Below are 9,254 nucleotides of genomic sequence, written 5' to 3'. Positions count from 1 at the left end.
AGTGAGCTTGGCCCAGGATCGGACATTGTTTCGTTCTGCTGTGCATGGGGTTGCTATGAGTCGGTTCCGACTCGATGGTACCTGACAACAACAAAAACAAAGTGACTAGAAGAAACAAAGGGAGAAAAGTGAACAGAAGATTTCAAAGGAGAGCTTCAGAAGTCCTGAAGTTAGAAAACCAAAAGAGAAGAACACATGAAGCAGTTCTCAAGCTGGAAGAACTGGGAACAACAAAAAAAATGAAAGTCTTGACTTATAATACTAAAAGATTTTATGGGACCTCATTTATCAGTTTATCGTACGGTGGTAGTTTGTATGTTACTGTGGTGCTAAAAGCCAGATCACCAGGATGGTAAATACCATCAGTGTCACCCACCGTGATCAGGTTTCAGCAGACCTTCTAGAGAGAAAAGATTACCAAGAAGAAGAGGTTTTTCGAAATAATAACCATTGAAAACCTTATGAATGCAGTGGAACACTGTCTGAAATAGTGCCAGAACACTACTCAGGTTAGAAGGCAATCAAAATGCAACTGAAGAACTGCCTCCTCAAAGTAGAGTTAACCTTAATTCTGCGGAAGGAGCAAAGCTTTTGAGAGATTCATTTGCTCATGAAATGGAAAACATAGAGATCAATATCCTAGAGGTTAGTGAACTGTAATGGACTAATATTAGCCGTTCTGATCAGATAATCACATGGTTTCTTGCATCAGGAATGACTAATTGTAAAGGAATGACATTGCATTCATTGTCAAAAAGAGCATCTCAAGATCAACATTAAAGTACAATGCTGTCTGTGATAGGACAAGATCCACATGTCTACAAGGAAGACTACTTAATACAACCATTATTCAAATTTACATACCAACCACTAAAGATGAAGAAATTGAAGAATTCTACCAACTTATTTAGTCTCAAACTGATCACAAATGTAATCAAGATGCACTAACAATTTTGGAAGACAAAAACTGGAAACAAAGAGGAAGGATCAGTAGCTGTAAATATGGCCTTGATGATAGAAATGATGCTGGAGATCACAAGATAGAATGCAAGACCAACAACTTCTTCATTGAAAATACCTTTTCAACAACATAAATGGAGACTACACACATGGAACTTACCTGATGCAAACACAGGAATCAAATGGACAACACCTGTGGAAAGAGATGATGGAGAAACTCAGGATTATTAGTCAAAACAAGGCCAGGATTAGACCATCAATTGGTCATATGCAAGTTCAGGCTGAAGCTGAAGAAAATGAAAATAAATCCATGAGACCCAAAATATGACCTTGAGCATATCCCACCTGAAACCAGAGATCATCTCAAGAACATATTTGATGCATAAGATAATAATGACAGAAGGAAGTGTGGAGTGACATAAAGAGCATAAAACACGAAGAAATAAAAAAGTAATTAAAAAGACAGGAAAGAAAGACGAAAAGAAAAGTCAGAACAGCCACTGAAATATTATAAAGAAATGCACAAACACCAGGAATCAGAAAACCCAAAAGAAGAACACGATCAGCAGTTCTCAGGCTGAAAGACTGGAAGAAAAAATTCAAGCCTTGAATACCATGGCTCTAGAGGACAAGCACTAAATTGTGAACCGCAATGTTGGCAGTTGTATTCCAACAGCCATCCAAGGGAGAAAGATGAAATGTTCTGCTCCTGCAAAGATTTACAGCCTCAGAAACCTTCTATGGGGTCAATATACATCATAACTGACCAGACAGCACTTAAACAACAACATCATGGACAAAATATTCAATGATGCAGAAAGCATCAACTGCCTCATATGCATGTGAAAGTTGGACAATGAATAAGAAAAGACCACAGAAAAACTGATGCTTTGAATTACAGTGTTGGTGAAGAATACTGAGAATACCACTGACCATCAGAAAAACAGACAAATCTGTCTTGAACGAAAAACAGCCAGAATTATTTCTTAGAGGCAAGAATGCTGAGACTTCATCTCTCGTAATTTGGGCATATTGCCAGGAGGGACCAGTCCCTGGATACGGATATCATGCTTAAAAAAGCAGAAGGTCAGCAAAAAAGAGGAAGACCCTCAATGAGATGGACTGCCACAGTGGCAGCAACAACTGGCTTCAGCCTGATGATTGTGAGCATGGAACAGGACTGGGCAGTGTTTTGTTCTGCTGTGCAAAAGCTCACTACGAGCGGGAACTGACTCACTAGCACCTAACACCAGGAGCATAAGCAAAATACTGAATGATGCAGGAAGTATCAGAAGACGATAGAAGGAAAACCCAGAGTTACTGTACCAAAAAGAATTTGTCAGCTTTCAGGAGGTAGCATAGGATTAAGAACCAATGGTGATGAAGAAAGAAGTCTAAACTGCACGAAGACACTAACAAAAAACAAGGTTTGAGAGACTGACAGGCTACTAACTGAAATGTTTCAACAAACAGGGGCACTACTGTATGTCAAGAAATTTTTTAAAACACTAGTCTATGTCAAAGGAGCTCTGGAAGCATAGTGGTTACGAAATTGGGCTGCGAGCCACAAGGTCAGCAGTTGGAAACTACCAGCCGTTCCACAGGAGAAAGATGAGGCTTTCTGCTCCCGTAAAGATTTACAGCCTCGGAAACCCTGTACAGGGTTGCTATGGGTCGGAACTGACTCCACGGTACAAAACAACAACAGTCTATGTCAAAAATTTTTAAAAACAGCTGTCTGGTCCACCGATTGGAAGGTATCCATATTTGTGCACATTTCAAAGAAAGGTGACTCAAAAGAGGTCCAAAATTGTCAAATAATATTAATTTCACACAAAAGAAAATTTTTGCTGATGATAATTCAAAAATAATTGTAGCAGTACATCAAGAGGGAGTTGTGCGAAATTCCAGCTAGACTCAAAATAGGAAATATCACTAATGATGTTGGACGGATTTTGGGTGTAAGCAAAAATACCAGAAAGATATTTAATTGTGTTTTACTGACTATGCAAAGGCATTCAACTGTGGGAATCATAACAAACTATGGATTGTGAACACTGGGAATTTCAGAACACTTAAATGTGTTCATACACAACCTGTACATAGACTAAGAGGCAGTCATTTAAACAAAGTAAGGGGATATTGTATGGTTATTCAATCTGTATGGTAAGCAACATCAGGATCAGAGGAAAGTTCATTAACAACATGTGATATGCAGATGACACAACTTTGCTTAATGAAAGTATAGATGACTTGAAGCACTTACTGATGAAGATCAAAGAATATAGCCTTCAGTATGGATTACAGCTCAATATAAGAAAACAAAAATCCTAACTGACCTAAAACAGCATCATGATAAATAGAAAAAAGATTTAAATTGTCAAATATCTCATTTTACTTGGGCCCACAATCAATGTTCATGGAAGCAGCAGTCAATAAATCAAAGGATAAACTGTACTGAGCACATCTTCTGCAAAAGACCTCTTGAAGAGTTAAGAAGCAAAGAAGTCATTTTAAGGACTAAGTTACATCTGACCCATGTTATGGTATTTTCAATCACTTCATGTGCATATAAAAACTGTACAATGAACACAGAAGACTGGAGAAAAAATCGACGCATTCAAATTGTAGTGTTAGCAAAGATTACTGAAAATACTTGGACTGTCAGAAAACCAAATCTATCTTGGAAGAAATACAACGAGACTGCTCCTTAGAAATAAGGATGACAGTACTTGGAGCATGCTATCAGGAAGGACCTGGAGAGGGACATCATCCTTCATAAAGCAGAGGGTCAGCGAGAAAGAGGAAGACCTCAACAAGATGTACTGACACAGTAGCTTCAACAATGGACTCAAATACAACAACTGTGAACATGGTGCACGACCAAGAGTGTTTTGTTCTGTTGTGCACAGGGTCGCTATGAGTCAGAGCCACCCTATGTCAATCCATCTCATCATTCTGGCTTCTAAGGAGCATTCTGGCTGCTGTTCTTCCAAAACAAACTCGTACTCACATCAGAACACAAGATGAGTATTATCAACAGACTTCATCCTTGGTGAGGAGAGCCTAAAGTCTGAGGCTGATTTAAATTCTTTTTACCTTTGGGAATTAATTCTGTTCCCTTCTGTTTTCTTATTAGTAGCAGAAGTTAGTTATAAACTTCTAACATGCTAGTTTTAATTTCTTCTTTTCTTTTGGCAGAGGAAGTATTTCAGTAATAATTCTATTAACCTCTAGTATGAACACCAATAAAATTTAGAACATAATTCAACAAAAGAAAAATATACAAAAGATGATCCTTTTCTAATTTCAAAAAATGATCATTTTCAGTTCTTTTTAATATGTTGTTGTTGTTGTTGTTGTCATGTGCCGTGGAGTCGGTTCCAACTCATAGCGGCCCTGTACAGGGTTTCCGAAGCTGTAAATCTTTTTGGGAGCAAAAACGTTCATCTTTCTCCCGCGGAACAGCTGGTAGTTTCAAACTGCTGACCCTGAGGTTAGCAGCCCGATTCATAACCACTGTTAATATGCAGTATGTTTAAACACAAAACTAAAAACAACCCAAATGGCAGCAATAAAGTTACTATGTTAAAATCAATCAAATAGAGTAACTGCTCAGAACAAAATGTTCATAAAAAAAAAATTTTTTTAATCAATCATCCTGATGCACTAAATTGCATCATGAGAAAGATCATGGTAAGCAAGAAAAGGCAGGGACAAGTTTGATATCATGCTGATAAGGTACAAAAAGATCATAAAATTGTATATTTTGCAATTATGATTAAAAGTATATAAAAACTTTGTACTTGTGAATAATGAACGCTAAAGATGTCCAAAAAAAAAGTAATTTCCTGCTGCTGAAATTTAAATACAGTAAGCTCTCTGTATCCTAATTTCCACACCCAAAGATTAAACCAACCACAGGTCAAAAGTATTGGTGGCAAAATAATTTAAGAAAGTAAAAACTTATAAATTTGCAACACTGAGTACTCTGCTGAATCTCATGAATAAAGTAATGTATGTAGACATACCCCGCTACAGTCTCCCATTATTTTGATGCTCCTCAGGTTCTCAGCAGCACTATGTTTTGTGCTTTGTTCATCTCATTTACTACTAGTGTTGAGTGCACCCATTGTTACTTTTGAGAAAATAGCTCCTAAAAAGCAATAGTTGTCAAAGCAATCCCTCAAAGGCAAAGATGAAGTGTAAAGTGTTATTTACATAGCATTTACAATGTACTAGGAGTCCTGGTGTGGAGCTGCGGGTTATTGCACTGGATTCCATGATCGGTTTGAACTGCAGGGTTGGCGGTTCAAGCTCATCAGCAGCTCCTCAGAAACCCTACATAGGGTTGCTATGAGTCAGAACCGACTCAACAGCACTTAACAACAACAACAACAAGTACCAGAAATAATTTAGTTATGATTTAAAGTATATGGGAGGGCCTGGTGTGGTGCTGTAGGTTAATGCGCAGGATGCAAAGTCAGTTTGTACAGCAAGGTCAGCATTTCAAGCTCGCCAGCCATTCCTCAGAAATTCTATATAGGGTCGCTATGGGTCAGAACCGACTCAAGTACTTAACAACAACAAACGTGGGTTATGAGTTCTGGTGTGATGCTATGGGCTAATACACTGGACTACAATGTAAGTTTGAACCGTAAGGTAGTGATTCAAACTCACCAGGGTCAGTATGGGTCAGAACTGACTCAATGGCACTTAACAACAACAATGTGGGTTTTGTTCAAATACCATGCCATTATATATAAGGGACTTGAGCATTCTGAAATTTTGGTAACCCTGAGGGGTCCTGGAATTTAGGTGTGGTGCTGTGGGTTAATGTGCCAGACTGCAAAGCCATATGAACCTCAGGTTAGCAGTTCAAACTCACCAGCTGCTCCTCAGAAACCCTATACAGGGTCGCTATGGGTCAGAACCGATTCAACGGCACTTCACAACAACAAGGGGTTCTGGAACCAATCCTTCTTGGGTTCCCAGGGACAACTGTACGACTGAATATCATCTTATCTAAAACATTATTTAAATTAAAAGCTACAACTATGATGTCATTTTATAGTAAATTAACATAAATTTATATAAGAATAACCACTTTTGAAATTATATCAATAAGCTGATAAGAAGGAATGATCCATTTAGTCTGTCAAGGTTGTTGTTGTCGTTAAGTACTGTCAAGGTGATTACGACACATAATGACCCTGTATAGGGTTTCCAAGGAGTAGCTGGTGAGCTTCAACCACCGAACTTGCAGTTCAAACAACTTTGTAGTCTGATGCATTAGACCACAGCACCTATGGAAACTTATGTCTATAATCTCTGAAAACCCCATTATTTCCAACAAATTTATGGTAACTATCCCTATCATAGGGAGTACGGTGGGGCTCCATACACTAAGCACTGGACTGTGAACCCCAAGGTGCACAGTTCAAGCCCGTCAGCCATTACATGGATTAAAGATGAAGCTTTCTGCTCCAGTGAAGCCTTAGAAAAGCCTTAGAAACTCTATACAGGGTCACTATGAGTCAGAACCAACTCAACGGCACTTAACATCACTATCACAGACATAATAAGGGTCTAAGTAAATAAAAGACACACTGCTAAAGTGCTAATCTCAAACAAAATGAGAACCATCAAATTAACCTATAAAAATATTATAGAATAAAAATTCTCATACAAGAATCAACAGATTGGAAAGGGCAGTCGATGGCTGAAAGTGTCATGTGCAACTTGTTAAACATTATTTTTGGGAAATGGAATCATGGGTTTTCCAGGCTAGCAGTGGCACTCTCCCTTTGCTGTTTCACCCAGATTCAGTACCTATTGTTTGTCTTTTCAAATCTGTGATTGTACTAGCTCTTTCCATATGAAAGATTCTGATTTAAATCTTAAAAGAAGTTTTTTAAAAAATAAAATTGAACATGCTCCCTCAAAAATAATTAAAAACAGAATCAACAGGTCAATGGAGACGAGAGAGAGAAGAGGAAGGGCTGGTGGATCCAAAGTGTGGTGAGACCTGGGGACACCTGAGCTCATGGGCAAGGACATAGCCACAAAGAGTTAAGAGCAAAGCATCCAGCTGATAAGAAGTTAGCAGAGACACACAAGAACACCCAAACTTGGAGAGATGGAGCAGTTGGGGGCTTTAGACACAGAGAGGGAGAGGGGCTGTGTGTTGACAAACGGGGGGGGGGGGGGGGGGGGGGGGGGGGGGGGGGGGGGGGGGCAAGTTTGTAGTGTATACCCTTTGACTGGTTGATGATGCATGGAGGGATTGTAACCATAGCAATGAAACAATATACAACAGGATGAATGTAAAACTAATGTTTTCCCATGTAAATATCACATAATTCACCATAAAACATTAAAATAAAAAAAGAACACCCAAACTTGCAAACATTACCCATCTGACCTAGCCTTAATGGCTTAATAATCAGAACACGACTAGAGGACAACAAAAAATATTTTCTTTTTTTTTTTCTTTTTGATAAAGGAAACGAGGGTAAATTGCTACTATTTGATGAATTTGACCTATACTCATGGATGTTGTTGTTGTTGTTGTTGTTAAGTGCCGTTGAGTCGGTTCCGACCCATAGCGACCCTGTACAGGGTTTCCGAGGGTGTAAATCTTTTTAGCTCAAAATACCAACTGAGAAGGAAGGAGTCTTCACATCAAAGATCAGTGCTATTCCCCCCTCTGTATACAGGGTAGATAAGGAAGGGCAACTTAGACATTGGCTACCTAAAATGAGGGAGCAATAAAGGCACAAAGTAGCTGGCTTATGAGGTTTCAAGAGGAAGTTTAGTTTAAGAGTGTGTGGGGGAAGACAGAGTCCCCACTGAATAGTTTTCTTCTTGTCTAGATGGGTCTGGTTAAAATATATGGAGATAAGATTCTTACGACTCAATAATGAGCAACTGTTATCATGACTAATTGCGACTGTCACAATTATAAAGACAGAAATTTTGTTAAAAAACAGTGGAGTAGTTATTCTTTCAGTCCAGAAACAGACGAGCCTAGGATCATTAAGGGAGAAGAACAAAACCGGAATGCAGGACCTTATCCAGAGAAACAGCAACACCAGAAATGGAGTCAGAGATGGGAACATGGAGAGAGGGAGCAGCTGAGTACTCTGGATTCATAAAAAGAGAAGGACTGAGAACTGGCAGCCAAGGTGGCAAGATTGCAGAACATGCCCTTTGGTGGTTTAAATTATTATATATGCCTGAGTGTGTGTTTTTGTGTTTTTTTTTTTTTTTTAAAGAGCTAAAAGAGAAATACTGTTAAATGATGGTACATGGAAGGGATTATAATCATTGTAATGAAACAAAGTGTATGATTTGTTGAATGTAAAACTGATGATCTGCCCTGTAAACTTTCACTCAAATCACAATTAAAAATTTTTTTAAAAAAGGTAAAGATTAGAACAAAATATCAAAAATTAATGTCCTCGAAAGACCTAGAAAACTTTCAAGTCCACAGAGCAAAATTCCTTAAAACTTTCCACTTTTCCATCAATACTCCAATAAATCACCCTCCATTATAGCTTTCTGGGAATAAAATAAAAAGGATTTCATTGCTGAAAGGAAGAGGATGCCAACATCTTTCCTCTCTTCAGTCACAATGATCAGGTTTAATTAACTAGAACTTGCCTGAGATAGAAAGGGCAAAGTAATGCCCTGAAATGGGGAGCGAGATATCAATCAGTTGGCTTTAAAGGAAGTTAGCAAGATATAATGTAACAGAGAACAATATTCATTAGAGAAAGATTAGTGTGAGGCTCACCCAAGACCTACTTCCAATATTAAGACACAAGCAATGAGTTTTATCCATGGCACAAGAAGGAGTCTCTAGAGCAACAGAGAATCTTTCAAAAACGAAAGTCGAGGCTTGAATTTTTTCTTCAGTTCCCCCAGCTTGAGAAATGCTGAGCATGTTCTTCCCTTTTGGTTTTCTGATTCCAGATCTTTGCACATTTTCTTGTAATATTTGGCTTTATCTTCTCGGGCTGATCTTTGAAATTATCTGTTCAGCTCTTGGACCTCCTAATCTTTCCCATTTGCTTTAGCATCTCTATGCTGGAGAGCAAGTTTCAGTGTCTCTTCTGACATCCATTTTGACCTTTTCCTTTTTTCTTGTCTTCTTAATGACTTTTTGCTTTCTTCATGTATGATGTTTTTGATGTCATCCCACAACTCTTCTGGTCTTCAGTCTTCAGTGTTTAATGTATCAAAGTCTGTTCTTCAGACAATCTCTAAATTCAAGTGGGATATATTCAAGG

Source organism: Chrysochloris asiatica, unplaced genomic scaffold (assembly GCF_000296735.1).
Source record: "Chrysochloris asiatica unplaced genomic scaffold, ChrAsi1.0 scaffold00127, whole genome shotgun sequence".
Lineage (NCBI taxonomy): Eukaryota > Metazoa > Chordata > Mammalia > Afrosoricida > Chrysochloridae > Chrysochloris > Chrysochloris asiatica.
This window is presented reverse-complemented; position numbering follows the sequence as displayed.